Source organism: Cricetulus griseus, chromosome 2 (genome assembly GCF_003668045.3).
Source record: "Cricetulus griseus strain 17A/GY chromosome 2, alternate assembly CriGri-PICRH-1.0, whole genome shotgun sequence".
NCBI lineage: Eukaryota > Metazoa > Chordata > Mammalia > Rodentia > Cricetidae > Cricetulus > Cricetulus griseus.
This window is the reverse complement of record NC_048595.1, coordinates 218,638,769-218,655,836: the sequence shown is the minus strand read 5'-3', so window position 1 is coordinate 218,655,836 and position 17,068 is coordinate 218,638,769.

Here is a 17,068-nt window from a genome sequence, read left to right as displayed (position 1 = left end):
TCCTCAGCTATGGGACACCCAAAACCCCTCTATAGCCAAAGATCATACCCCTCTCATCATTTGACTACAAAACCTCTCCACATATATAACCAAGGCTCAATACCCACTTTCACTCTAAAGTCTCAGAGGACTTAAACCTCTCATCTCTGAAACCCTAGGAAAGAATCTTCTGAGCACCACTTCTTCCCCTTTTTAACACCCCATACTTGCAGGAAAAAAAAACCAATAACAATGGAGTCTACTGCTTGGTTCAGGATCTCCAACTTGTCAACTCAGAAGTAGTTTCCCTTCATCCTGTAGTACCCAATCCGTAAACTCTCCTCTCCATCATCCTTTCAAAAACTTCTCATTTACCTTCTTTTCTATTCCTCTGGACCCCCAGTCACAGAATATCTTTGTCTTTGCTTGGACTGACCCCCCCCACACACACATACATTTCTGACCAACTCACTTGAACAGTCCTATTTCCAAAGAAAGTAACAGGGCTGATGAGACAGTTAGAGCTGTGACTCTCAGGGTCCTAGGTCCCCATCACATGCCACAAGGCACTCTCATTTTACAACCCATGCCTCCATAACCATCTCCAGATACTCAACAAGTTTTGTCCTTTCTGCACCAGATCTTTCCCCCTCATAGTCATGCTTTGTCCCACTTTCTTAAAGCCTACTTGCATCCTACCTCTGAGGATCTTGCCCATCTAAAGACTATCACTGTTTCTTGTAAAATTTGTCAATTCTAATCCTACCTCTGAGCATCAGAGTCTCCCTTTCCCCACTCATCAAGCAGGGGTTCCCTCCCTGGATCAGACTCCACTCAACTTCTCACACATGCCCACTTACACCTTGGTTGGTGTTCCTTTTCCCTAAATTATGGGTGGTACCTGGTAAAAGCCCATGTCAATTTCCATCACTGAATTTATAGCAAAATAGCATGGCAAACAATAATCTAGGTCATACCCCTTCTGACAGCCCTGGGCATAACTGCATTTATATCACTAGAGCAGCAGGACTGACTTCCTACCCAAATATATACCATAGGCTTTCTGTGCAATTCATCCCAGATTTCCAACAGGTAGTTCAAACTATCCTCACCCTTCAATCTATTCAGAATGCTGTTTCTATGTTAACCATCAGGTATAGTAAAAGATAAGATTCAACAACTTAAAAGACCTTGAAAAACATAAGAAACAGCTTTGATGCCTCTGGCCATTGGATCATTGATAGTCCAATTTGGAACTAGTTGGTCCCTTTCTTAACCCCTCTTTAATCTCTTTTCTTAATCCTAAAAGTGGCACCCTGCCTTATAAACATCTTGTCTCCATTACTTCAACAAAAAGTTCAAGGATTTCTAATCAGACATTCAACCAGTTGCTGCTGCAGGATTACCAGTCCATAGCTAAGGAACCAGAGGTCTGCAACACCTGGATGTATCCAGATGAAGAAAATAAAGATTGCCCCATGAAACTCCATATCCCTGTTCAACAGGAAGTAGTCTAATGATAATTCTGCCCCATTTCCAAGTCCCAGTTGTTTTATTAATAAACAAAAAGGGAGAATGTAGGAATAGAAGGATCAGCCAAAGAAACACACCCTGAGCCGAGCCAAAGAAACATATTTTGGCCCTGCGACCACACCCAAATAAATGCACCCTGACCTTGAAACTTGGCTCAAAGAAACACACTTTATCCCTAGAATCAGAACCAATGAAAGAAATAGCCCTGGCCCTAAAATTACACCCAAAAGACTAAAAAGGACCAGTGAAAGAAACATACTTTTGCCCTGAAACTAGAGCGAAACCTGAATCCAAACCTGTGCAGAAAACTAACCAATTTCTGAGCAGGAGATCTAGCCAGTCTGAGCTGAGGGATTGAAATCTCACCAATCCCCACTCCGGAAAACTCCCTGGAAAAATCGCTGCCCCTATGAAGCCCTATATAAAACCTATGCCAGTTCAGTTTGTGGTTGCCTCTCTGTCAGAGGGCAGCCACTCTCCTGGATTTTTCCCTCCCAATAAATCTCTTGAATGATGGTTGCCTTAGACCTTCCTTCACCATAATGGAGGTGAGAAGAGAAGTAACTTTTCCCAGAAGTCAGAGAAGAGCTGAGCTAGCCAAGGGAGCCAAGCAAGGCTGTACCACTTTTGCCAGGGAAACCTTTCCCTAGCCAAGAGGAGTTGTTACACTCAGCCAAGTGGAGTTGTTACACTCCTGGAGGACCTGAGCTCAAACGTTAACAGCTTCACCTGGGAAGCCCTTTACTGCACAAGCAAAGCTATTACACTGGGGAAGACTTTCCCTGGATCAGGGGTGTAAGCTGCTACACTTACTGTGACCTGTGATATTCTTTGGACTGTGATTGTGATTGTCAGAATAATTTTCCATCCTAGCTGTAACACTCAGTATTCCATAGCTCCTGAGTGCCACAATCCCTGTCTATCCAATCTGAGCCACTGCAATGCTTACAAGATTTCCTTCTTATATCACATGTTGGAAAAAGAGTACTGACCTCCACCCACGAGTTTTCCTCTGACTTGCCAAAATGTGTGCTATGGCACAGACAGATAAATAACACAGAGCAAAATAAATAGAACAAAATAACCCTAAAATGTAAAGATGACAGAGATTATAAACCAATAGTTTATGCACCTAAATATGACAGTCATAATTGGAATCATTTGAAATTTTCAGCAAGTTCAAAAGAACATAAACAAGGTCATGTTCATGATCAAGATGAATTCATGACTGAAGAACAGAAGGTAAATTCTAATATAAAAATTGGCAAATAAAACATATGCAGAGAAGGGCTTTAGTAGTGGGGACACACACCATTAATCCCAGTACTCAGTCAGTAGAGGCAGTTGGATCTCTGTGAGTTAGAGGCCAGACTGGTCTACAGAGCAAGTTCCACAGGAAAGACTCCACAGCTCACAGAAAAATCCTGTCTCAAAAACAAAACAAAACAAAACAAAACAAAACCTCAAAAACCCCCAAAATGAAACCAAAACCAAAAAAGGAACGAAAACAAAGAAACAAAGCCAAAAAACCCAAAAGACAAAACACACAAACAAACAAAAAATATGAAGAAGTTTCAGGGTAAAAAACCCATAGCTCCAAGAATGTAATTCAGTTATTTTCCAGAAAACAGTTGCAAAGGAAGATGATTTTGTTACATGTGACATGTCAGTATCAAAATGTATACTTCGAGGGAACCTGACTGGCCATGGTGATGAATGCCTTTAATCCGAGTACTTGGAAGGCAGAGGCAGGCAGGTCTCCATGGATTTGAGGACAGCGTGGTGCACAAAGTGAATGTCAGGACAAGCTCCAAAGCTACACAAAGAAACCCGGTCTCAAAAACCAAAAAGAAAAAAAAAAAAACATTCAGGGAACATAAGATAGGTCACTGAGGTCAAGGAATAGAACTGCAGTCTCCCTGGGATGGTCCACAATGTTCTGAGAAGGGGCCGTGGTGTCTCAGCCACCACAGACTCTTTAGATAAACAAGTGATCCACAGAGAACTGGGTGGTTTAGTATCCAGGCTCCGGTTCCTGAGGAGTCAGCCAGTAGGAACAATGGCTAGTAGCCCAATCCACACTCCAAAGTGTTTTTGACAAAGAGAGAATTCTGGGTCCCATGAAAACAAAATAGCCTTGGAAAACAGCAGCCAATGAGGCTGTACCTGTTGTTGCTTTGGTTGATGAGAAAATCCTCTTCCAATCTGCGGGTTCAAGCACTTACTGTGCACACTGCCACTGGAACTGGTGTCAGCCAAGTGAACTCTCTGCCTTCACTCCCACGACTGGCACCAACTGTCTCTTGACTGCTCAACTCGTGTTATGTGTCCATCCTGATCTGTAACCTGATTGGTGACAGGTACAGAACCGAGCCTATCAGATTGAGATAACTATCGAGACTCTCTCATTGGTCAGGTTGAAGTCATGTGACTCGTGTCAGCTCTTTAGTGATGTGGCAAATGTCTGCCCACCTGGACTGCAGATGGGGGTCCACTGAGAGCAGGCTTAGAGCAGATGGCTTTGCTTGCTCGGTGCATTTTGTGCACAGCCCAGTCAGTATGTATCTCCCCAAACTTCTTCCCTTTCAGGATCCCATTTAAGTCGTGAAAATAGACTTGGTTTCTGATGGTCTGATTGGTGCTTAGACTGATTCTAGTCTGTCTAGAGTGAAACACTCATCAGGCAATGTCTGTGCACTGGTGACTTGTGATCACCCAGAACTGGAACATCAACAGGACCTCAGAAATTTCTGCCTTCAAAGTACTAATAGAAACAAAAAGGCAGTCTCTCATGTCTCAAGACCCTCAAGTGCATACTGACCTTTCCCTTAGAGCCCAGTCTCTATCTTAATGGCAGTGCTTAGGTCTGTGTTATAACCTTTACGCTGTAAACTAAAAAAATACATCATTAGCTAGTCAATGCTTATCATACTTACACTGGTCATCAATACCCTGAAATTAACAAAAATACAAATCATAAACAAACCAAACCTTTATTTTCCTCATCAACTTTCCACTTGCTTGCACTGCTTTTGTGACGGGTCATTCTAATTCAAAAATTTCTATTTTCAGTTGTATCAACTTGCAAAATTTATTTTATTTGTATGTTTTCTTTATGAAAACACTGTCAATGACTTGGAGGACTAGTTCCCAAATTCCTGGGTGCAGTTTTCACATTCCCCAGGATTCCTGTGCAAACTGCAGCTAGTTCTTTGAAGATCTATTGCTTTTCCTGTGTTTTTTAAAAAATTCACACATGGAGACCACATCTAAATCTCTCCTGCCAACTTCCCTCCGTCTTGTGCCTCAGCTTGTCCATTGTAACCCCCCCACACACATATGACTTCTTTAATGAGTTACATGCATGTATATGTATGGTTTGTTCATATATATATATTATGTATGTATGTATGTATGTATGTATGTATGTATGTATGTATGTATGCATGCATGCATTTCTAATTCACTGAATATGTTAGATTTGCCCATCTGTACTTCTGTCAAACATGGACCACTGAGGACTGTACAAATTGGGAGAAACTGATTTTCTTTTTCTCTCATCAGATGTTGACCACCTGTAACTCTACTTGTATGGCTGTCCCACGTGGAATTGTACCACATATTTGTATTAGCTGATTTTGTCATGTTTGTCTTGTGTATGCAGACACATTATTGAGAGTTGCAGCTTACCTGTCCCACAAATGACACAATTGTAGATTCATGAGTCTGTATTTAGCACAGCATGGTCACTTCTCTGTATTTTGATGAGTTGTCAGTCCTTACAATAGTCTCATATTTAAAAAATAATCTTCTTTGAGTTAGGTCAATTGCTATACCTGTCTGTGGGCACAAGGATATGTGTTTTGGATATATAGTTACATATTAAATTGGTTTAAGAAAATGGAAGCATTAGATCTTTTCCACTCTCTGGTTCATGCCTTTTCTGGCCAAGGTTAGCTATCTAGGTTTACAATATCAGACATGTATTCCCTTAGACAGGTGATGGTTTGCCCAAGATAAAAGTGCCACTAATGCAACATTGCAGTTATCTTGTATGTCTATTCATTGTTCATGAAGAGAAAAAACGTGGTTCCTGAAGAGACTGTATTGCAAAACTGGAGAGGAGCCCACTGTGGTGAGTTGAGCATGCCCTGTGGCCATAGTACCTGAGCATGTATTCGATTCCTAGAATCTGTTTGGATACAGGAGCGCATGTATGAGATATTTCTTTCAATCTTTCCATTTTATTATGCCGTGTTACTGATAACCAAATGTCTAGCTGTTTTCGTAAACTGTAAATGTCCTAAATTACCAACTAAACTGTGCTAAGAATATGTTGTCATTCAACCACTATTCTAATGCATAGTTAAGTAGCACAAATGTGCTCCCACTTTTTGTAAAATTGTGATTATCTTATAAAAATAGCCTTTTAGTGTTTTAGATTATTTCTATTATTCCTTTTAATGCTCACAAGCTTTATATTGAATAGAAAATATGCTATTTATTTCTATATTTAGGAAGCTGTGAGACCTACTTACTCTATCTTCCCTCTCTCTTTGTACTATCAGTTGCTTTAAAAATAATAAAAAATAAAAGTATTAATTAAAAATAAAACAAGACCCCAGAGCATTAAAACAAAAAGTGAACAAATGAAAAAAGCAAACAAACAAAAAACCCACGTTACTCCTCTACATGCCCTGACTCTCCATCCCTTCTTCATTGGTCTTAGTGACAATGGGAGATTCTGCATATCATGAGGCATACCCTTTTTCCCAAAACAATTTTACTTTCAAATGATCATTGTGTAATGTGTTTTTGATCAGCTTCAAGGCCTCTGGCTTCTGGTACACTCTCAATACTGGACCCTCAACAATACACTCACGTGTATCCTGCTGTTACAATGAGTCATGGAGGTGCAGCAATTGACCTAAAGAAACAGTCTCTTCACTTGCTCTAGCAGATCATAGTTGGGGGTAGATGTTGGAAAGTGTCAACTCAAAGCCTTGAATGTGTTTTGGGATGGTAGCTGAGTTGGTCATTCAGGCCCCCAGGAACCACCACCTCCTATCAGGTGAGGGGCAGAGCCAGCTCTCCCACTCCTATAATGAAGGGTTGGGCCAGATTTCCAAGTCTGGGGCAGGGCAGTTCTAAGACACCCAGGCCCAAGATGCTGCTGGTAGGCATGTCTGTGTCTGTGATCCTGCTGCAGCTGGCATCTGTGTTGATGTCCATTTCTTGTGTTACCCAGGGGGCCATACAAACCATATGCTGAACCATATGTTGAAATTTGAGGGTTCTGCGAGTTGGCCCTGCCCCTCACTGACCAGGGAGAGCTATGATCTCTTCACTGGAGAGCTGATCCCTTCCCTTGCCAACCCTGGCCTAGGTGACTCCCAGTGACCCTGGCACAGGACAGATACCCCCACTCCTCATACCAGTTGCTTTTGGCAAATGCAAAACTTTACATTATCACCTCTTACATTTAGAGTTTAGAGGCCATTCTTGAGTTTTGATTTTCCAGCTAATACTGACTGTCACATATATCTTGTCATATGAAAGGTAGTAAGCCTGCATTGCTTTTCCTTACCATTTTGTTTCTTCTGTCTACCCTTTTTTGATCAGTTGTCATCACCTCATAGAAGTCATAACAGTCATTTATTTTTTATTTGTGGTATTGAGTGTTGAATTCAGAACTTTGTGGAAGGTAGTCAAGCACTCTATAAATGAGCTACAGGGTGGATTGTCCATTTTCCTTTTTTAAATATGCTTAGAATCTTATGTTTTAAACTTGTTCTTTAAAATACACACAAACATATATGGGTCTCATTGATAAAATGTGTATGGGAAGTATGCAGTAACAGTAAGAACTTCTTGGAAGTATCTGGTAACACTTCTCTCGGCTACCCCAGATGGTTAAGATTTCTGTGTTAATATTTTTTCCAGTTTGGGGAATAAATATTCTGATAAAAGCAACACAATGAGTCACTCATACAATTAATACACATTTCTTATAATTTGGGAGTGGGAAGTCCATGATGAAGATTGCTGGTCATTTTCTAGTTTGAATTTGCTCATCTTTCACCATGTTCACATGGAAGAAAGTGTGAGAGATGGTGGTGGGGTTAATTTTCACTAGGAGAAAAAACTTATTCAACCCTATGACCTTAATACCTCCTACAGGCACTGTCTTCTGACTGTATAACAAAGCATAAATTGTGCTGGGTAAACAAATGGTCTATATAATTGTGCACATATGTCTGTACTTCTGTTCATTTACAAAGAAGACTGAGGGAAGAGCCTCACTGAATAGTGAAACCATTACAGTTATTGATTTGGAAAAGTGTGTCTTATTACATGAGATATATTCTATCTGTGATAAATAATTTGTCTTCTGAGAACTATATTCTCAGTAATTAAAACTCAGGGGAAGCATTGGATGAAGGTGGGAACAAATTGTTACTGTTGTAGCCACTTTATATTTACATCCTGAGACACTTATATTCATACTCATGGACTTGGGGATATGTAATAAGAATAAGATTGGTATTATATTGTGGGAAATTACTTACACCGAAAACCCAGAGTAGTCTCTGCAACCTTTCGAGACCCTACCAGAACCCTGAAAAGAGGATGAGAGCCTCCTTCCCAGGTCCTTTATCCCATCCCTTCTGCATTTGGGCATGGTCAACACTACACTTACTTGGGATTACTACCTTCAGTATTGGCTACGTAGGGTTCTAAAAGAAGTTAAAGCAGAACTTACTGTTTTCAATGGCAAATAACACACATCTGGTAAGAAAGACTGGCTTTACTTTGCCTAAGAGATCCAACTATTTTAAAACAGTGGAAATATTGACAGGTTCTTAATCCCTCAGTTATTTCAATCTATAAATATAAGCAATTTATTAAAATAAAAACATTTAACTGGAAATAAAGGCATGTTTTTATTGATTTTTTTTGAAAATTTGATTTTGGTAAGTGAAATCTATCTAGAAAATTGTCCAATTACTTTAGATTTTCGAATTTTGTGGAGCATAGGTTTTCAAAGTATGACCTGAGGATTCTCTAGATTTTCCCAATGTCAGTTGTTATATCCCCCTTTTCATTTCTGATTTAGTTAATTATCATGCTGTCTCTTTCTGCCTTTTGGTTAATTTGCATAGAGGTTTGTCTATCTTGTTGATATTCTCGAAGAACCAATTCTGTTTCATTGATTCTTTGTAATGTTTTCCTAATTTCTACTTTGTTGATTTCAGCCCTCAGTTTGATTATTTCCTGGCATCTACTTTGGTGGTGAGTTTACTCCTTTTTGTTCTAGAGCGTTCAGTTGTTCTGTCAATTCTCTAGTGTGACTATTCTCCAATTTCTTCATGTGGGCACTTAGTGATATGAACTTTGCTTTTAGCACTGCTTTCAAAGTATCCCATAAGTTTGGGTATGATGTACCCTCATTCTCATTAAAGTCTAGGAAGAGTCTAATTTCTTCTTTTATTTTTTCCTCAACCCAGAAATGGTGCAATTGTTCATAATTCAATTTCCATGAGTTTATAGGTTTTCTGAAATTTGTGTTGTTGTTGAATTCTAATTTTAAAGCATGGTGGTCTGATAAGATACATGCAGTTATTTTAATTTTTTTTGTACCTGTTGAGGTTTGCTATGTTGCTAAGTATGTGGTTAATTTTAGAGAAGGTTCCATGTGGCACTGAGAAGAAGGAATATTTTGTTTTTGGATGAAATGTTATATAGATTTCTGTTAATCCCAATTGTGTCATAACTTCTGTTAGATCCTTTGTTTCTTTGTTAAGTTTCTGTCTGGTGGTCCTGTCTAGTGGTGAGACTGGGGTGATGAAATCTCCTACCATAAGTGTGTGAAGTTTTATGTGTGGTTTTTAGCTTTAGTAATGTTTCTTTTACAAATGTGGGTGCTTTTTATTTGGAGCATAGATGTTCAGGATTGAGACTTCCTCTTGATGGACTTTTCCTTTGATGAGTATGAAATGCACTTCTTCATCTCTTTTGATTGATTGTAGTTTGAAGTCCAATTTGTTAGATATTAGGATTGCTACACCAGCTTGTATTTTGTGTCCATTTGATTGGAAAATCTTTTCCCAACCCTTTACTTTGAGGTAATATCTGTCTTTGAAGTTAGGGTATGTTTCTTGTATAGAAAAGAAGGGTGGATTTTGTCTGTGTATTCCGTCTGTTAGCCTGATCTTTTTTATAGGCAGGTTAAGATCACTGACATTGAGGGATATTAATGTCCATTGATTTTTTTGTTCTTGTTTGTTTTGGATTTATTATTGGTGGTGTTATTGTGTGGAATTTCCCCTTATTTTTGGTGTTTGGTAAAGTGAGATTATTTATTGCCTATGTTTTTTTTTGAGTGTAGTTATCTTAGTTGGGTTGGAGTTTTCCTTCCAATACTTCATTTAGGGCTGGATTTGTGGATATGTATTGTTTAAATCTGGTTTTGTCATGGAATATCTTGTTTTCTCCATCTATAATGATTGAAAGTTTTGCTGGGGACAGTAGTCTGGCTTGGCATTCATGTTCCCTTAGAGTTTGTAGGACATCTATCTGGGACCTTCTTGCTTTCAAAGTTTCCATTGAGAAGTCTGGAGTAATTCTGATAAGTCTGCCTTTATATGTTACTTGGACTTTTTCCTTTGCTGCTCTTAGTATTTTTTCTTTATTCTGTAAATTTGGTGTTTTGATTATTATGTGGCTAGGGGAGTTCTTTTTGTGTTCCAGTCTATTTGTTGTTCTGTAAGCTTCTTGCACTTTCATAGGCATATACTTCTTTAGGTTGGGGGAGTTTTCTTCTATGATTTTGTTGAATATGTTTTCAGTAACTTTGAGCTGTATTTCTTCACCTTCTTCTATACCTATTGTTCTTTGGTTTGGCCTTTTCATGGTGTCCCATATTTCCTGAATATTTTGTGTTAAGAATTTGTTGGCTTTGAGATTTTCTTTGGTCTATGACTGTATATCCTCTAGCGAGTCTTCAACAACTGAGATTCCCTCTTCCATCTCTTGTATTCTATTGGTTATACTCACATCTGTAGTTTCTGATCATTTATTCAGCCTTTTTGTTTCCTTCATTCCCTAATTCTGTGTTTTCTTTATTGTTTCTATTTCAGCTTTCATGCCTTGAACTGTTTTGATTGCTTCCTTCACTTGTTTACTGTTTTTTTCTTGGCTTTCTTTAGATTCATTTTGAGAATTATTTATTTCTTGAATTTTTGTCCCTTTTTCTATTTCTTTAAGAGATTTTTCTCATTTCCTCTTTAAGGGTCTCTATCTTCTTCATAAATTAGACTTTTAGGTTCATCTCTTCTTCCTCTGTGTTGTGCTTTTCATATCTTGCTAGTGTGGAGTCCCTAGGTTCTGGTGGTGTCATATTGGTCTTTCTGTTGTTGAGTGTGTTCTTATTCTGTCATCTTCCCATCTTTTCTTCCAGTGGATGCAGGTGGGGGTCTCTCTATCGCTTCTTGTCATGCAGTGGTGTACTTTGGCCAAGACTTCAGTGTCTAAAGCTATGGATGGTCTGGCCTCTGCTGGTATTCTCCTCACTCAACAGAGGTTAGGGCAAAGGGAGAAGCAAGAGTGAGTTGTTTCCGGACTCAGGGAGGTCATCCTTCTCTGGGCAGGTCCACTCTATGCCCGGAGCAGGCCCAGAAAGATCCAAGGAAGGAGTGATTGTGAGAGTCTGTATGTGCAGAGGGTATACTCAGCATAGGTCAGGGTAGAGGGGGTACTCATAATTTCCATCTTTAATAAACTCTATAACATGTATATTAAGCCACTTAGGAGGAGCTCCATGTTTATGAATTAATAATTTGTACACTAATTTGTTCAGTTGAAATCTGTGCTTCAGTGGTATTCTGCTGTGTCAGAGGACTGTAATATACAAAATGACTCCATTCTTCCTTCGTCTTGTGTCTAGACTTTGGGTAGTGCTACGAAAATGAAAATGTCCTTTTTACAAATCTTCCAAGAAGAATGAGCATAGAGGAAAAAAGGTTAAGTTACCTGTGTTGAAATACTATAATGAAAATGAATGAATAGAAGTGGAAAACTTAGTTGCCTCTGTCAAGTGTCCTTCTGATCAATGTGGTGCTGCAGTTTTCATGGCTAGGCAAATTGAGAGACATTACCATGACAAGTGTTGTCTGACTTGCTGCTTCAACAAACCAGAAGATAAGTAGTTGGGTATGAGTTAATAAAAAGACAAGAAATGGGTGGGGGAGGTAGAATTGTTAATTATAACTATAAATGGTATATATTTAGAAGAATTGGTTGTACTGCATATATAGTATAAATACATGCAAATGATTAAAATGGATATTTTATTCTCTATATTTTTGTTTTCTGTGCTTTGAATCAACCGTGTCCTGTGATATGATTCTTCGTATTTCCTGTTACAAAGCTTCGTTTCTTAACAGAAATATTTATATAAATTGAATCAGTTAATATTACATAATGTGATAGATTATTTTAGAAACATGTGATACATGTTTAATTTGCAATAAAATTTAATGACTATTTCTGAGTTTCCAAATTAAGCTGTAAAATAGTAATAATGCAGTTTTATTATTGGGTTATTATGATCTTATTATGGGAATTTTTTATTTGCCTATTATTTGAATTGATACTTTGTTTAGGAGAAATTATTGATTAATATCTGGGGCTTGCACTAAATGTACTCATAAAGGTTTTAAAGATGTATTTGCTTTTAACTTGATTGTATTGCTAACTTTCATTTTATAGACCAACACCTTAAATAATAACAGTGAGAAAATGTCCTGGATCAATGACAATGGCCCAGGATCTTTCTTAGAGTCTGTTTTCAATTCCTTAGCTGGATTCTATGTTCCTAATTTTGTTTTTACTGTAACTTTTGATCTTTCTGTATCTTCATGGTATTTAGAAAACACATATATCTTCAACCTGCATATGTGTGCATGCACGTACTTATTATTTACTGATATGCATGCCAATGCTACTAATTCTTCCTGTAGAACTTTGTATTTTTGAGCTATTGATTATCCGCAGGGAATGCAAGCCAATAACACAAATATGAAAAAAAAGTAAGGTGGAATATGTGGGAAAGTTAGAAAGGATAAAAAAAAGTAGTAAATTATTATAGTGTAATCTCCTTAAATAACAAACATAATTTTGAAATCTATAGTGGTTTTTGTAGGTCATCCCCCAGAGTTCATGACCTCACTACCCCTAAAGAGTTGGCTAGATCTCAGGGTGGCTGAGAAGCCATGAAGTCTCAACAAAATAAATAAGACCTACACAAGGACACCTCTTATAGACAGGCTAGCATGGATATCTCACAGGGTCACAGCCCTAGGTAAAGAATTATAGGTGACTAAGGAATGTGAAGAGCAGGACAAAAGTCTTCCTCAGGGATGTGACCAAGGACACATTATCCACACAATGTTATGTGAACTCAAATCAGAACAATACACATATGTACACAAACACAAGCACACATACACACATTCTTTTGCTTTATGGAAATGTACATTGTTGCTAATTTTTTTGTTACAGCAAGCAATTCTGGGCACATTGTCCCATGTGTAAATGCATGGGATTGCTTCTCTATGGAAAAATTGCTGGCTCTTATAGTATATATATTGTCAAATTTCTAGATATTGTCAAATTACCCTTCAAATTTGTTGCATCCATTTAAATTCCCACTAGTGGTTTATAAAAAATGTATTTGCTACATATCCTTGTCAAAATATGTTTCTGTCAGACTTAAATGCTGCCAGTCCCTGAGTGTGAAGTGATTTCTGACTGTAGTTTAAATTTTCTGTCCGCTTATTACTGATGACATTAAACATTTTCACACAGAAAGCACAGTTCTCTTTCTGTTACTGTTTTGTTCATTTGACTGTACTGATTTTTATCTCCCCTCACTTCATCTCTCCTTATTCTCCTCCATCACTTTCTCCTTCTCTTGCTCTCTCTATTTGTTATTATTACTGGAGCAGAATGGAATGAAGACCTTGAGCCAGAATGGAAGCCAACTATCTCACCAAGTAAGCCAATTGCAATTCACCTGGCACTTATCTTATTACAATATCAGAGCTTTCTTAAAGAAAGTACTATTCCTATTCTTGAATACAAGTGTTAATAACCCAATGATGTCAATAACGCTTGCTTTCCTTTTTGTTTTCATATATATATATATATATATATATATATATGTATATATATGTATATATTATTTTTGGAAATAGACTTTTTATTATTATTAGAAACAAACTTCTTTTACATGTCAATCCCAGTTTCCCTCCCCTCCTCCCCTGCCCCCATCCAGTATCCCAACCCCTTACTGCTCTCCGTGGAGGGTAAGGTCTTCCATGGGGGATCAACAAAGTCTGTCATATCATTTGGAGCAGGCCTAGACCCTCCCTCATGTGTCTAGGCTGAGAGACTATCCCTCTATGTGGAGAGGGCTCCCAAAGTTCATTTGTGTATTAGGGATAAATACTGATCCACTACAAGAGGCCCCATAGATTGCCCAGACCTCCAAACTGACATCCTCACTCAGGGGATCTAGGAACAGCCCTATGCTGGTTTCCCAGCTATCAATCTGGGGTCCATGAGCAACTCTTTGTTCAGCTCTGTGGATTGTTTCAGTCTGGCCTTGACCCTTTGCTCATGACTCCTCCCTTTCTGCAACCAGATTCCAGAGTTCAGCTCAGTGTTTAATTGTGGGTGTCTGCCTCTTCTTCCCTCAGCTACTGGATGAATGCTCTAGGATGGAATATAAGGTAGTCATCAATCTCATTATCAGAGAAGGGCATTTAAGGTAGCCTCTCAAATCTGTAGATAGATCTCTGGACATTTCCCTAGTGCCAGAATTCTCTTTAAACCTAGAATGGCTCCCTGTATTGCTGTATCTCTTTATTTGTTCTCCTTAATTCTTCCCTCTCCATCATGAATTGTCATTAATGTGTTTGATTTTAGCCATTCTGACAGGAGTAAGATGGTATCTCAGAGTTGTTTTGATTTGCATTTCCCTTAAGGCTAGGGATGTTGATCCATTTCTTAAGTGTCTATCAGCCATTTTAGACTCCTTTATTGAGAATTCTCTAGTTAGTTCTGTACCCCACTTTTTAATTGGGTTATTTGGTGTTTTAGAGACTAGCTTCTTGAGTTCTTTGTAAATTTTGGAGATCAGCCCTCTGTCAGATGTGGTATTGGTTAATATCTTTTCCCATTCTGGGGGCTGCACCTTTGACTTGTTGATTGTGTCCTTTGCCTTACAGAAGCTTCTCAGTTTCAGTAGGTTCCATTTATTAATTGTTGATCTCAGTGTCTGTGCTACTGGTATTATGTTGAGGAAGCTGTCTCCTGTACCAATTTCCTTCAAAGGTATTTCCCACTTTCTCTTCTAATTGGTTCAGTGTGGCTGGATTTATATTGAGTTCTTTGATCCAGTTGGACTTAGTTTTTGTGCATAGTGATAGATACGGATCTATCCACAGTCTTCTACATGCCAACATCCAGTTATGCCAGCACCATTTGTTGAAGATGCTTTCTTTTTTCCATTGTATAGTTTTAGCTTCCTTGTCAAAAATCAGTTGTTCATAGGTTTTGGGGTTAATATCAGAGTCTTCAATTTGATTCCATTGGTCTACCTGTCTATTTTTGTGCCAATACCAAGCTGTTTTCAGGGTGGTAGCTGTATAATAGACCTTGAAGTCAAGGCTGGTGATGCTAGTGGATTTTCTATCCCACCGCTCCCTCTTTGATAAAAGTTTTAAGTTGGTTCTTATCTGTTTTGACTACTTTGACAATTAAATATTAAATAAAATTGCTGGTTGTTTTATGTGAACCATCCCATGATAGGTTTTAAATTTATAGTGAAAAACTTTATTGGTTGTCACATTACAATGTTTGCATTTGATTTACCATTAGATTAAATTGTCTAGGCCCCACATGTTTACATTTGTTTGAGTAAAGATTCAGTTTGATTTCTTATCTTCTTAAATTCAGCAATATTTCTTACTATAATGTTAAGTGGCATCTTTCTTTGAGACTGAGGTAAATGATGCTTGGGAGTTTTCTGTTTATTTCTACATTTAATTCCTGCATACAATTTCAGATTTCTTTCATTTTTACATCTAAATCAATGTATATTTGTTTATTTCCATCAGTACCTTATGTGGTTAACTGCTTATTTATCCATTGTGTTCATAGATTTTTTTTCCTTCTATCTCATACTTATCCTTAAGAATTCAATTTTTCACTGAAAGACATGCTTAAGTTTGCCTGGAATTTGACTATTACTTATAATAAGGTCTGTTTTCTACTGTTTTATATTAATACTGTGGTCATCTATAAGATTATATGTTTTCATTTTTTTGTTATTATTACAGCTTGAATGTTCTGTTTACCCACTACCAAAAATCCCTTTCTAAAGCCTGTTATAAATCCAGGTATTGCTCCTGTTTTACTGATTGTGGCTAAGATCTCCTTGACATCTTTTGTATTTTATAGTTTTAGTACCATATGTTACAGGTATGACTTTCTGTTTCATTCTCTAGCCTTACTTCCTCCTTCAGTGAAGTTGCTTTAATGTTTGCAATTCCATTACAAACTTGAAGCTATTTGTATTTTGTCTAAACTTATCTTGGAATACCTGGTGCCCTTAAATCCATGACCCATTCTTGCTCCGCAAGCCCCATTCCGGGAGGGCCTCTGCTTGAGGAGCTGAAAGCCCAGGAAAGGCCCCACAGCCCAGAAGCCTCATGACCCAAGAGGGCATAGGCTACTGCTATGCTTTAAGTTTCCGCCTTGCTACAACATGCCCGTTCATGAAAACCCACAGGCTTGCGCCCTGACCCACCACATGCGAACTTCCATCGAAATCACTCCAGGTCCCAAATCTGTACAGCAGCTCTCCAGCCCACCACACTGGTTCAGCCACGAGCCTGTGCCCAGCTGAATCTGTCAAGCTTGGTCTCCACCCGATACTGTTCGAAGGTTTTCCCATACCTAGTAGACACACCGCCAATCTGTTCTTAAGACGCTCTGTAAGGGTTTACAGGAAATTTCAGGTCCAACTCAAAAAACTGCTACTGAACACCTGAGCCACCTGCTGGTCAAAAGTGGTTACTTCATCTGGAGTGGAAGCAGCCTGATTCATCTACCTGCAAATATCCTGGCACATCTGAAGTAGAAGCTGACTGGTAAATATGGCCAAATATTTATCATTTGCCTCAATTGGTAAGGCATTTTTGCTTCATATGTAAATTCAATGTTCGAGGAAGATGTTGATCTGTCAATAATTGGCCTATATGCCTTGCTAGCTGTTAGCGTGTTAATGCACACATTTTCACTAGCCAGAGACTTCAGGAGCAGATATAAAGTTAATTTCACCACATGCCTACAGGGCATGCAAGCTTTACATAATGAGGTTTTGGAGACCAGACTGGCCAATGATATGTTTATGCAGCATGTAGAAGAGAAACTAGATGATAGGCTCTGTTCTATGTCTTATACAATACAGGCAGAGCCGTCAGAGGAC